General features: G+C 39.2%; 1 pseudogene; it reads right to left on the bottom strand.

Annotated features, from left to right (window-relative positions):
- Positions 1 to 3,556: 3,556 nt before the first annotated feature.
- Positions 3,557 to 4,811, bottom strand: LOC144317205 (high mobility group protein B1 pseudogene; annotated as a pseudogene).
- Positions 4,812 to 15,006: the final 10,195 nt, after the last annotated feature.

Raw genomic sequence — 15,006 nt, 5'->3', positions numbered from 1 at the left:
CTAGAGGAAACTTAAAGAAAAAAGAAAACCTAAGGCTATAGCAACAAAGACCATGGATGTGAGCTAACTTGACTGTAGCTAAAAGGTATTCCATGTTGGAGAGGAAATAATATATATGTCATTGGCTTGTAAATATTTTAAGTGGAAAGTTTTAAATTTCCTTTTTATAAAAACCAGGTTTAAGAGAATCTGAATCTAGTTGCTAAATCTTAAACTGATAGTAAAAGAAACACCTCCCTCCATCATCCTCTCTGATCCCACTATGCATAGCAAACTGTCAAAACAATTATAAAGCATCCCTTTAATTTGATAAGAAACTCATTATAAAGAGTTTTGCAACTTTAGAAATGTACAAGGTTGTCTTCCAAGAGCCTAAAAAAATATTTCTGCCTGCTGAGAGGTAATGACCACATGTTGGGTGACAGTGTTTCCCTACATCCTGACAGACGATGCTCACTCATACTTGACGCAGAAAATCCGACAGGGGCTTCTCCATCTTCTGATCACAAATCCACACGTCTCTTTCATCCATACTCCTGTTCTGTGTGCTCCCCTTTGACAAGGAAAGAGTCGCTGCCCCTCTGAAGTATTTCCCCTTGCTCCTGGCATCCAGTGCCTTCACCTTTACAAGGAATCACTTCCACCATTCTTTCTTCTTTCCTGCAGCCTCTTTGATTCTTCTCCTCTGGGTGTTTCCATTGGCACATGGACAAGCTTGTGTTTTCCATTCTCAAAAAACAAATGGCAATAGCAATGAAGACAAACTATCTTCATCCCTCAGCACCCTCTGTTTCTGACTCCCTTCCCTGCTCCTCTTCACACCAAAACTTCATGAAACATGAGTCCGTTCAGTCTTCACACCCTCACCGCCTTTCCCTCTGGTCTACTCTGTCTTTCACCCTACCCTCCACTGAATAATCTTGCTAGAGCTGCTGACAAGCTGTGTGATTCCATTTCCAAGGGTCATGTATATAAGCCCTCATGTTACCTGGGCTCCCAGGAACTCTCAAAGAGGTAACCACTCTCTCATCTGCCAAGCACTTTTCTTTCTTTCTTTTCCTTTTCTCAGTGACACCCCGAACTTTTTTCATTCTCTTCTACTTTCTGCCAGTTTCTTCCTTCTCTTTTATGTTCCTCTTCTTGGCCCAACCTCTTAGGTTAAATGCCCCAGGATTCAGTCTTTCCTCTCTACATTTTCTCCCTGGGCTTACATACTAGTTATGTGCTAGTGACTCAGGATCATCAGTTAGGATTCATTCACTGCAAATAACCAAAAATCAAACTCTGTCCTAAAAGTAATAAAGCAGGGGGCCTATTGGCTCACATACATGAAAAGTCCAGAGGCAAGGTAGTCTTCAGGGCTTAATGATGTCATCAGGGAACCAGATTCTTTCCAATTCTCTGTCCTGCCTTCCATATTATTAGCTCTATGTGTCCCTCCTATGTGTGAGCCAATGTGTCCTTCATGTTGACAAAATGGTTGCAGTGGTTCCAGACTTTATATCCACAAATCATGCCATCCGAATGAGAAATAGGATTGATTTATAGTAGCTTTCTCAGTGTTCTCAGCAAGACCTGAAACATTCTTTCTTAAAAGATCTCCCAAAATGAAACCCTACATGTGGCCATTTGCCCCAAATTTTTCACAGACCTACTTCTGATCTGATTCTTTTGCATAGGGTAATGCTATGTACAGGGTACCTTAAATCTAAGTTTCCTGAATCAATAACAATGTGGGAGAGGTATGCAAAATACTTCTATAGGCTGATTAATCCATTTCCTCTCCATCTATGTTGAACTTAGGCCAATTACATTAAGATATATGTCCTTTATTCTTTTTATATAGCCCTGCAACTTTCCCGTACCAAATTTTTATATTCTACATTTTTTAACTATCCTGAAGTGACTGCTGATTCTCTATTATTGTGCCTTGACTTTTATAACAATATATCAATTGGAGAAGTTTGGAAAGAAATATAATTAATTCTATTTGGTTATGTTTTGCTTGAGATGCAAGGGTAAAATTGGTCCAGATGGCCTTTGGATATAGGTCTGGATCTTCACTTTACCAGTTTTTGTTGCTGTCTATAGTAAATGATGTAAATGACTGGGTTTAGGTGAGTTTGGTGCTTCCATCATGTAGACTTTTCTCTGTTTCTTTGTGTCCTAAAAAGAATTTTAGTCTCAATAGTTTTATAACTAAAATCAGAATCTTTTTGTGTATAAACATTAATAGTGACTCAAAGAGATAATTGCCTATAAAGTGATGAATAGATTTTTTTAATATAATTTTTCTCAAAAAGTACACATCAAAGATTATAGTTATTAAATTTAGCCTTAAATAAACATAGAACAAGTATCTTCAAAGTATCCTGAGCTCAGAAAGAATGGAAATATGAATGTATTAATGAGGTAAATAAAGAGCAAGAGTTGAATCCTCGACATTTACTTAGAAGCTAGGTTAATTTTATAAAGCTGCATTATTTTTTTTTTTAAAACCTCTGCAATTATTAGTTTATTAGTATCATCCAGGACTCAGATGTTCAGTATTCTTCCTGAAATTACATAAACAAATGCAAATGGAAAGAATCCAAGTCAAAATTATATAACAAAACAGCACTCCATCACAAAAGCGTGTAAAATTACAAGAACGCTATTTTAAAACACTGGCACTTTAAGAGAACGATAATCTCAAAAAACCACAAAATTGCCAAATTGTTCCCTAAACTGCTAAGTAGATAAACATGACTCTAATGAATGAGTTTGGGTTTTGTAAGAAAAATCAAATTCAAATCAGATAAATCATACTGAAATACCAAGTTTTAAGGGTCTTCTTCCTTTACGTCTATTTGACTTAAAGGAGCAAACTCTAATATAGGAAAATATACCTGATTTTAAATGTGGCATACATTTTAGAAGTTGGCCCAATTAATTAAAAATACCTTTAATGGAGAGTCAAGTTTCCTTAGAAATCCACATTTAGATAAATAGAAGACATTTACAGCCAGCACTTTTTTTTTTTTTTTCTGTTTTCCAGAGCCTTTGCTGGGACTAATGTCAACAAAACATTTAATATGGCAGTCTTGTATTTTAAGCTCACGCTTTTGGGGATACATTCTCAGGTCTTCTTTAATGTGGGAACTGCAAATATAACTGCCATTACATGGTAATGGGAGTTAAAGAATGTAGAGTCCTCATGTAAAGATTAGAACATACTTTTCTTAGTCCTTCAAGGACAGACTTTCAAAATGATTGATTCTACTAATCCCATGCTGTGAATAGACTGGTTACTCTTCACTTTATAAATGTGACCGGGCTATGTGAGATCTGGTATCAATTGATCAAGATTTGAGTTTCAGTTATGGATGAAAACTGTCTCAGTTCGACTTTTATTACCCTCATCATGAGTATGCAGGGTGCAGACAAAAGCTTTCTATCAGCTAACTATATGAAAAGATAAACACTGTAATAATCCATGTGATCCAAAATGGGCAAAAGCAAGACTAGCTTCCCCTCAAGAAGAAAAATTTCAGACCTATGAAAAGGACAACAATACTAATAAAAAAAATTGTATTTACTTAGAAGCATTCAGAATGTCAACAAAACAGCTGCAACTTTTTTTTTTTTTTTTGCAATTACAGAGTGGTATTCAGTTAACAGAACAACAATTATTTCGTAGAAGCTGCATCAGAGACAACTGAAGATGAAAAAACTACCATCCCCATATATAACTAATTTGTGCTGTGCACCAACAAGAACCTGCTTTAAATTTCCATGCCAATTTACAACCCCCATACTGTACCAGGCAAGATTAGTGGCTATTGAAAATACCACCAGGACAGGGCTATCTAAAGACACATTCGGTAGTGTGTTAACTATACAAAAAAAGACACTGTACAGTTTAAAAACAAATCTTACACAGCCTTACATTTCAATTTTTTTCTTTAAAAGGAGTGAGTTGTGTACAGGGGGGTTAAATGCTTTATAGACAAGAAAAAAAAACTGCGCTAGAACCAACTTATTCATCATCATCATCTTCTTCTTCATCTTCATCTTCTTCATCTTCTTCCTCCTCCTCATCCTCTTCATCCTCCTCGTCTTCCTCCTCTTCCTTCTTTTTCTTGCTCTTTTCAGCCTTGACAACTCCCTTTTTTGCCGCATCAGGCTTTCCTTTAGCTCGGTACGCAGCAATATCCTTTTCATATTTTTCCTTCAGCTTAGCAGCCTTCTTTTCATAAGGCTGCTTGTCATCTGCAGCAGTGTTATTCCACATCTCTCCCAGTTTCTTTGCAACATCACCAATGGGTAGGCCGGGATGCTCTCCTTTGATTTTTGGGCGATACTCAGAACAAAACAAGAAAAAGGCCGAGGGAGGCCTCTTGGGTGCATTGGGATCCTTGAACTTCTTTTTTGTTTCCCCTTTAGGGGGGATATAAGTTTTCATTTCTCTTTCATAACGGGCCTTGTCCACCTTAGCCATGTCTTCAAATTTTCCTTTCTCTTTAGCAGACATGGTCTTCCACCTTTCTGAGCACTTCTTAGAAAACTCTGAGAAGTTGACTGAAGCATCTGGGTGCTTCTTCTTGTGCTCCTCTCGGCAAGTTTGCACAAAGAATGCATATGATGACATTTTGCCTCTCGGCTTCTTAGGATCTCCTTTGCCCATGTTTAATTATTTTCCTCAGCGAGGCACAGAGTCGCCCAGTGCCCGTCTGGCTCTCACTTGCCCCGGCGCTGTCTCTATGGAGCTCAGTGTACTGCAATGGCTGTGAGAGCGGGAGCCAGACGCAGCCTCCTCACTCTCTCCGCTCTGTCAAGCTGCATTATTTTTTTAACACTTTACATATTTGCCTTTTTAAAAAATTTTTTTTTCAGTAATCCTTTGAAAGGTCTTGCATTGCTCATAAATGGAGTAGTTTACAGTCATATTATTTAAAAACTATTGATTACTAACCTACTTGGTGAACAGCTAATAGCATGACTGATTAGAAATCATTTTGGCTTCCTTTACCTGAGGTAGGGTCATCTTAGAAAACATTCTTCATGTTAACTAGAATTGAAATTACAATTAAATAGATGAAATGTGTTGAGTTCTTATCAAGAAAGTTTTTAAAATTAAAGATACTTCAAAATAAAAAAAAATCTTAAAATTTTATTATAGTCAAAGGGGGAATAAGAAAAAATATGGCTCCGAAACTTTGTGTTGTCTCTACATTGAATACCCCTAAGATGGGGCAGTGAGTCCTGTCTTTCTGGCAGAACTATCCCCAGATTGCTCTCCTTCTATGGCAAATAGGAGAGCCATAGGATTTGTACATGGAAGGTCTCCTTATTGAGGGCTCAAGAGGCCTCAAGTAGGAAGAATTTGGACCAAGAGGAGACAGGAGTGGAGAGAGGAAAAGAGGGAAGGAGAGACTCCTCTAGAAGCTCATAAAATAAAACATAAACCCTTAAACCCTATCACAATAAATAGGAAAAAAATTACACCCTGCCCAAAGTTACACAGTATCATTGTGTCTTCTTTCTCCCTGTCAAGGGGAGATCTCACATACATAAGATAGGCCACTGGTGACTGGACAAGGGTGTGGAATTGGAAAAGAAGAGGATACCAGGCATCATGATGCACCAGGAGCCCCAAGGCCTTGTAATCCCACACTTTGATGTTAGTTTCCTATTTTAGTTTTAAAAGGAGAAAAGAATTGTGATTAGCCATTAAAACACTCATTGAGTTAACCTTTTATTTTATGTAGTCTCTTAGTAGCAGAGGAAATACAAAGATAGGATGTTTTGGGGATACATTTTTGGAAATAGATTAACAGTTGGGGTAATAGCAAAAAACACAAGAATTTCCCTGAGGTTTTTGAGTAACTGAGTGGGTGATGGATGCCACTGACGTCAACAGAAAGATGGTTAAGAAATAGGGTTGGGGATGAGGATTGGAAAGTAAGAGTTCTAATTTGGCCATGCAGTATCTTCTGTAATGTCTTCTATAGTCCCAGTGAATGCAGACCTCAGAGGTTCTGTTGCTACGCTTAGACCAACATTCCTCATTCACTGGAACAACACCCCTATACACCCTGTCTCCCAAGAGCAAAGCCTGAATGTCATTTTAGACCAGGCCTTCCCCTTCCTGCCAGCCATCAGCTCAAGCTGTCTACATTTCACCATGCTATTATATCTGACTCTCATACCCAAACCCACCTTTATGATCCAATTCCCAGTACTCTGTGCCTCCTCCAATGATTAGAACCTAAATAGTACTATGTGAAACTATGGCTGGGTGGTACCCATCACCACACAGGACACAATCCAAGCAGTGATAAAGATTTGATGATCCAGAGTATAAGTTTCTTTTTAAGTCTTTCCTTTTTATATCCTCCCCATGCACCCTAATGCTAGCATTATTTTCTGGATAGCCCCTGCAGCAGTCTGGTTGACCAGAACTCCAGTTAAGATATCCAGACTAGTTGTTCCAAAGTCTGAAAAATATCAGCATCACCTTAGACAGCCCAGAGTTTTCAGCCCAGGTTTGTCCATCTTAAGAACTCCAGCTTTACCTAGCATTTCCTTGTCTCTATCAAGCAATAGAAGGAGGAGAAGGAAAGAGGAAGAAAGAGAGGATGGAAAGAAAAATCTATATATATGTCATCTCGTTTCCACCCTCTCAACACTATCATCATTCTAATATAGTATGCTATTTGGATCATTTTCCTGTTCCAAGGGCCATCAGAATCTCCAGTGAATGCAGTCTTCTGTATATATAACCAATGTTGCTTACAGAATCAAAAGAGAAGAGCTGATCATAAGTAATTAAAAATTGTTTAAATTTCTTCAGACAAAGTTCTTGGGATAAGAGGGTTTCCGTTGGTATTGATGGGGAAACTGAGATTCCGCCCACAGAAAGGAAGACAGATATTATGCTAACTAGAGAAAGTAAGGTAAAACCAGTCCACTTAGAGGCAGTTCATGAGGAGGTATGCCTCAGGAGATGGGGACACACACACACACACACACACACACACACGGGGCCAGTGTTGGCATGTGATGGATATTAGTAGAGTCCATGGGAAGGAATTTGAATTTCATGCCTGAGGTAACTGAGAAATCCTCCAAGCAAATTTGACCAATTATCTGCAACCCCATTGGAACAGGCATCGTTAGAAGCACACTTCCCTTCTGTTTTCCAGACTCCACCTCCATAAGAAGTTAATTTGTATTGCACAACCCAGTCTTCTGGCTTAGACAGAAACATTTCGTTTTTTTAGAAATTACCAAAAATATTTATAGCTTGACTAAGCTAATTTAAAACACATAGCAAAAGCATGCCGTGCCTTGCGCTCTCTGGGCTGCAGCTGTGGGAGCGGCTGCTTGCCTCTCAGCCAGGGGGGGACTTGGTCGGTGGGGACACTGTCAGGAAATGGCTCTCCATTCATCACGACCTTGCATAGGTTACACGGGACCCCTTTGCTTACTAGGTAACTGTCTGGCATGGATGCAACCGTTTCCAGGCAAGTTTTCTTCAGAACCTAAACTTTCAAGGCATTTGAGCCTCGAGCAAGACCCTGAGCTTGTCTCAGGGTGAAATATTTTGTGTCCTGACCCAGCAAAATATTTTACAATCTGTTTCCTAATCCTGGAAAAGCTGAGTCTTACCCTTGTATAAACCGAAAATTTGCCCTAAAAAATGAAAGCAATTAAATAAAACAATAGGGAAAAGATTTCCTTTGTTCTGCGGAGAAAATTCAACATTTGCCCCCCCTGGGCCACAGCCAGCCGGGCTATCAGGAATCTCAGCTGAGTGAAGGCGGCCAAGCCTGCCCCAAGCACCTGAACCAGACACCAGACACTCTGCACCTTCTCCCTGGTGCTTCAGTGGAAGCAGCGGTTATTATTAGCTTCTGTAATATTAAGAGACATGCCAAAAGATTCTCAAATCTCCAGAAAACATAAAGTCCATCAATTATAGGTATACTGGGCAGACTTATTCTTCTGATTAAACTAGGAATGCTTCCTCTGGAAAAACTGTTTTGTCATCAATTAGAAAAGGCATGGAAGGAGAAATTAAAAAAAAATTTTTTTTTTTCTCCAAAATGTACATGGAGAAAACGACTATGGAAGAGGGGACAGAAGGGAGGCCACTAGGAAGTGGAAATGACCACCAGCACTTTTGTTCTGAAAACCAAGCAGATGATGATTGCAACAGGACATTTGATACATATATACCTCTTGATAAAAGCAAAGATGACAAAATTACAAAAGCCAACATTATCATTGTTGAAAAGCAATATGCAAATTATGGTCTTAAAATAAGCCTGGGAGAGGCCTGGGCTTCACCCACATGAAAGGCCACTTCTTTGCTAGGCTGCTCTTATTGTTTACACTAATCTCCGGTAAGGCGAGCGTGGAGTTTCTATGAAGTGCAGTGTTGTGATTCATGACATTTAGCAGATGAGGAAGGGCCCTCTCCAGAAATGAGCCTCTCGGCTGAGGCTGAGCAGAAAATAGCCTGAAATGAGTCACACAACGTAAGAGACAGCACAAAAGATGATTCACTGGGTCCCAAGGAAAATAAATAGGAGTGAATGGCTAGTGTGCCCAGGGAAACTCAGGCTCAGTGGGCAGAATTTATTGGTCTGCCTCACACTGAGCCCCATCATCGAAGCTGGTGGGACGAGGTGCTGGGGCTGAAAATGTGATGGGTGGCAGTGAGCTCCTTTTGAGGCAGTGGCACTGCAGTGGCTGCTAGCTTTCAGTGAAGGATCTTTGTGGCCGAGGGATACATCTGCACTAAATGCTGTGAAGTATATGTTGTGAAATGATTTATCCAGAAGGCTACACAGCTGGCATCAGATAAAACATTTGGAATCATTTTAGATGTACATTACCTAGAGGCAGCCTTCCCTCCCCAATGCTAAATTTAAACCATTCCTGTCATTTCAGACACTAATGAAATCTGTTTTTCATAGGATGTCTGTCTTGGAAATAGCATGCAACCCCCACCCCACCCATAAAATGGAAGAGAATTTGAAATTTATAAATCACCCGTTCTTCCACCTTCCTCTCCCTGTGCGCGTGTGTGCGCGCCCACACACGCGCGCACACACACACTCATGCACAGCCCTACCTCTTTTAAGAATTTCAGAACAGAAGAAGGAATGCATGGAAGTGATAAAGATGAGCTTCCCAGGATGGAGGAAGGAGAAGGAGGGGGTGGCTGGTGCCTGCCAATAACACACAAACAGCGGCACTGAATGACTCATGCAAAAGCCCCAGAGGGATCATCGGTTCCCTCAGTCGCCCTTTAGAAGAGAGACAGAAAACACGGTATTATAAATGTTCCCACAGAATCACAGCTTTACTGGATCCAAGGGAACCACAAGCTTACCCTGCTGCTCACTATGCTGTAGTGTAAATAAGCTGATGTGCCCTACATACCAAGAAACCCAACAGAAAACATTGAACACACACGTGATTCAATATCCAATGGGAAAGCTCACATAGTCTGATTGAGTCTGTCCTATTCTATGCTTGAATATTACAGTTTTAAAAGCTTCCAATGTTCCTTGATGCCATTTAAAGGCGAAATGAACATATGAATATTATTATCCTTATCTCAACTGTAGATTCCAAAACGATTTCAAGAAATTAAAAGCCAACTTTAAGCAGAACCCAGGAAGAGTTCCAGTTTGAAACCCAAATACAAATGCTCTTTGCTCTTTTTATGTAAAGAAGGGGCTTGCTCACATCACTGATGATCATAACACACAGTCACAGGAACACCACATCTTTAACTTTTCCCATATGTCTTAGTTTTGCATGATGATGATGCTACTGCTTACCATAGTTCTTCACCTCATCTGGAATGAGTTAGCAGAGGAATTGGATGCTATTGCACGGGGGCCAGGAAAGATGCCTAGGATCCTGCCCAATGTGTAGCAGTGCTCGTAAATGTCTGCAAGTGTAAAAAAAGGATTGGCAAGCCTTGCTTTGTCTGAGTAACCTTCTCCCTTCCCTCAGTGTGGCTCAGAAAGAGCACATTTCTATGGCCCTCTCCTAAACTGAGCAGACAGGCGGGGATACCACAGGCCTTGAACCAACACTGTTCAGTAAGTACTGGGAAAAGTCTTTGACTGTAGGATGCCCAAAGCAGTAGATCCCCCGAATACTTCCTTAGAGAGTCTAAACTACCTGAGTTGCTGTGTCTCTTGAGTTTTCAGGGTTTTCCATCAAGGCATTCGGCCAAGACTGATGTGGCTACCATGCATTGTGACATTGCATTGCTCAAATAGCTGATGTGGCTCAAAGCCTCCACTTGACATTTCAAGGAATGTGTATAAAACCACTGGGGAAAAAGTGGTTCTTCATAGGAAGTCTTTAAATCCAATGTCATACATCACCTCAAGTGTGAGAATCTCCTGTTCTCAAGCTCTATCATCAGTGCTTCTGGCCTTAATTAATCCAAGGAAAACCATGTGCTGTACTCACTACCACAGTTAAGAGCTTTGGCCTTCTTTGGGCTCTGCCATGTTTTCCTTCCATAGTAAGTACTGCTGAAATACCCAGTCCCCTCACACGTTTCTTTTTTTAAGACTTTATTTATTTACTCATGAGAGAGACACACACAGAGAGAGAGAGAGAGAGAGAGAGAGGCAGAGACACAGGCAGAAGGAGAAGCGGGCTCCATGCAGGGAGCCTGATGCGGGACTCGATCCCGGGACTCCAGGATCAGGCCCTGGGCCGAAGGCAGATGCCCAACCACTGGGCAACCCTGGCTGTCCCCTCACATTTCTTGATGTGAGACTTGCCATCAGGAATAGAAATAGTCAATCCACTATTGACAACCTAGTGTATATCAATATATACTGTTGAGTGCAAATGACTATTTGATATCACCATATTACTTTGTGATGAAAGATCTGTGAACTCATATGATCACTTGCAGTCATCTACAGAATATAACCACCTCTACGGTGACAAGATGATACCGCTATATTATCAAGCCAAAACATCCTAACCTGGCTCTGTCCTACAAATTGGACTGCTGATTATAAGCACCTTCTTCTGGGTGGAGTCTGCCTAAAGTAAAAGTTACTTCAATGAAGGTATGTTAACAAAGGCCAGTTCACTCCCACTTGTTATTTAAATCTTTACCCAGTGCTCAGAACAAAGTTTGATCAATTCCCTATTGACTTTCAGAATGCACACAGAATCCATATTTTCTCTTCGATTAAAACACACAGTGATTAGCAGAGCCTGGCAATACATACCCAGTCACTTAAATTTTTTTTGAAAGTATCACAAGATGCTTCAGAGTCAAGACTCAGGAAACCAAGACTCACAGTCAAATGTAAAACAAGGCACAACCACTTAGGCATATTTCTTTACTGCTAAAATATATTTGAAGATCTCTTGATTGACACAGGAAATAGTTTTGGTTATTCTAATAGCAGTTTATAATACTGGCCATCTCTTCAGGGTTTCCAGTATTCCTGGTCAAGGCTGGGCTGTGCTTTCTACAGAGTAATCAGGGTAACCTAATGGCCACTGACAATGTGTAAAGGGGACTATGAGCTATTCCCTATGGCTGGGCCCAGAATTCCATGTTCTGCATTCCCAAGAACAACCTATTTTAGAACAGAAAATAAAAGGTGATTCCCACTTATGTTAGAGAAGCTCAAAGAGCTTTGTGTTTAAAAAAAAAAATAATAACTTCGATGGCAACCCATTGAGATAAGGAACAGGTGTTAACCAGATTCTTATTGGGAGATTGTAGTTATAAGCTGTGAAGGACATGGTATGCCAGCGAGCAGGCTGTATTACAGTCAAACATTGGGTTGACATCTTTGCATTTGACTTCCTGCTGTATCACTTCATGCTTTCATGCAACACATTTATTCAATATGTAAAACTAGATTCAGAATCATCTTCTTGTTAGTGTATAAAACTTCTGATAATTGAAATCCTGGCTATTACAGCCACTACTATCTTTGTTAAAATATAGCCATTATGATGTTTGGTACCACTTGGAATTATATTCCAATAGAAAAATCTGCATGAGATAAATGCCAAATTTAAGTCATAAGGGCAACTAAGCAAGTGATTTTATCACCAAAACTATTATTCACAATTGCTTCAGGTTTTTTTTTTTTTTAATTCCGTATGTTCTGTTTAATTGAGAGCATGTAGTCAAATAATATCCTGCACTAATTCAAGATTTTGAAGCACTGTATGTTCGGTAGCTAATTTAAAATAATTGACTATCAAATTGATTTTTTAAATGTACTCTGTGTAAATTCTAGGCATTCTGAATATCTTCAGAAATAAAATTACGTCCTAGAAAGCACTTGAAGTGTGTGTGCCTAGTACTCAACATTTCTAACATTCAATTAGGGGATTGAGTAGTATATGGGTATAAAGAGCATAAAATTCTATATAAAACATTCTTCTCGAGGATGGAGTGGAAAGGCAGAGAGACTCCAAATAAGACAGTCAGCATTTACTCAAATGACTGTTCACAATGGGAACAAGAACTCAACCTATTGATCTAATCCCATTATACTGGGATGCAGGGATAGAAAAAAAGAGAAAGCAATTTGCCTTTTTGTCTGTTTTGCAAAGTGAACAAGAGACTATTTGGTCAGGGAAAATTTTGAGACCAAATACTTACATGTATTGACATAGCTTTGGGGGCAGGGGGATTATATTGAGATTATTTTAAAAGTTCTTCCTTCTGTTCGAAGAAAAAGCAAGGACAGTGTCCAGAAAGCACATTGCCATTCAGAACTACCACCACCACCCCACCACCCCCACAAAGAAATAGAATGACTTCAATCACCCTATGTGGTTTGATTTCGTCTAAGTATAACTTTAACAATCCTTGCTAATCAGTATTTTAGTTCTATAAAAAGAAATATAGTACTTTGCAGTCATTTCCTAATTAAAAACATATGCAAGAAATGCAATGGTAAAGGAAAGGAGGTAAAACTTGGGATTCCTTGGAAAAGGAAAGTGCCTATTTTCTCTTTATGCTTTGACCTTTGCGTGATTTCTACTGTCCACATTCTCTAAGCTCCTCACCATGATGTCCCATGTGAGCTTGGGCCTCTCCCAGTTCCAGAAGTCTTTCAATAGGTCTATGCACTTTACCTGCCTCTGAACCCAACACTGTAGGATTTGGTGATGAGTAACACTGTCAGCAAAGGACCCACTGGCTCAGATGCCTCAGAATTTATTGCCAAAACTCTGAAAGTCTGTCTAATCCCCAGGTTGCCCATTCTTTTCTCCAATTTGGCCTCATTTTCAGAATTAGGTCTCTACCTAGGTTTCCCTTTAATTTTTGCCAGTTAGTTGCTCCATCTGATAGACTCTTTACCCTCAAAGATAGGCGCTAGATCTTGAGGCTGAATTAATGGAGATTAAGCCCTGCTTGTTCTAACTCATGGCTCCTGCCTCCTGTCCTCTAAAATAGGAACAGATCATCCAAAATCATGACTTTTGTTTGCTGGCTCCTAGAGCCCAAATTCTGTTTCTATGTCACTATTTACTCACTTACCTAGGAGATTGTGTAACTTGTCTCTAAGATGGTAGCAATAATCCCTCCCATCCCACATGCACATTTTTTTTAACTTGCATTTTGAGATAACTATAGACTCACAGGAAGTTGCAAAACTGGTACAAAGAGTACCATGTAGCCTTCAACCAACTTCACAAAATGGTGATCTTAAAAGTATAACTATGGTATGATATCATGATTATTGGGCAATATATAGTACACTATTAAAACCAGGAAATTGACAATATATTATAGCTAACTAAAGATCTTTACATCATTTTTGAACCTTTATTCATTTGTGTTGCTTATAGTATATCTATATACTTTTCTCATTTTGAGAGTTTCATAAATGAAATCTTACAGCATGTACTCTTTCAAGATTGATTTTTTTTTTTTACTAAGCCTAAGACCCTTGAGGTCTACCCAGGCTGTTGCTTTTATCAACAGTTCATTCCTTTTTATTGCAGTATTCCATTGTATGGATGTACAAATTTGTTCAGTTGAATGCAGGATGAGGGATTATTGCTGCCATCTTGGAGACAAGTTATACAACTCTTCAGGTGACTGAATAAATATTGGCACAAAGACTGAGAACTCTTTACGCATAATATAGGAGATTTGGGTTGAAGATTTAATTTGCTTCCAGGATTTTTCTGTTATAATTAAAGTTACTATGAATATTTGTATACAGGCTTTGTGTGAACATAAGTTTTCATTTCTCTAGGATAAATGCCCAAGAGTGCAAATGGTGGGTCATATGGTAAGTGCAGGTTTAGTTTTATGAGAAACTGCCAAACTATCTTCCAGAGTGGCTGTGTCATTTCACATGTCCACCAGCTAATGAGACCCAATTTCTCTACATCTTCCCTCACTAGCAATTGGCATTATCACTAGTTTTGATCTTAGCTATTGTAGTAGCTGTATGATGAATACCTCACTGTGGCTTTAATTGGCATTTTTCTAATGGCTGATGTCGAATGTGGTTTCATGTGCTTATTTGCCATCTGTATCTTCTCTGTGGTGAAAAATCTGTTTATATCTTTTGTATATTTTAGAATTCATTTTTCAGATGTGATTCCTTACTCTGTAGTCTTTCATCCTCTTAACAAGGTCTTTCACAGCACAAAAGTTTTAATATATGTTGATTCATTTGATTCATCATGCTTTCGATGTCCTACCTAAGAACTCCACATATTTTTGGAGAAATTGAAAACGTATATTTATATGTGCTTGAATCTGCATAAAGGAACTGGAAAAACACCTAATCTAATGAAAGTGTGAGGCACCTGAATGTGGGAATCGGAGAATATAGGCAGGGATAGGAGATGTGACTTTTCATCTTTTTTATATTCAAGTTTTTAACTACATGAGGATATTAATTTTATTTTTTTAAGATTTTATTTATTTATTCATGAGAGACACACAGAAAGGCAGAGATACAGGCAGAGGGAGAA

Source organism: Canis aureus, chromosome 7 (assembly GCF_053574225.1).
Source record: "Canis aureus isolate CA01 chromosome 7, VMU_Caureus_v.1.0, whole genome shotgun sequence".
In the NCBI taxonomy this organism is placed as follows: domain Eukaryota; kingdom Metazoa; phylum Chordata; class Mammalia; order Carnivora; family Canidae; genus Canis; species Canis aureus.
This window is presented reverse-complemented; position numbering and strand designations above follow the sequence as displayed.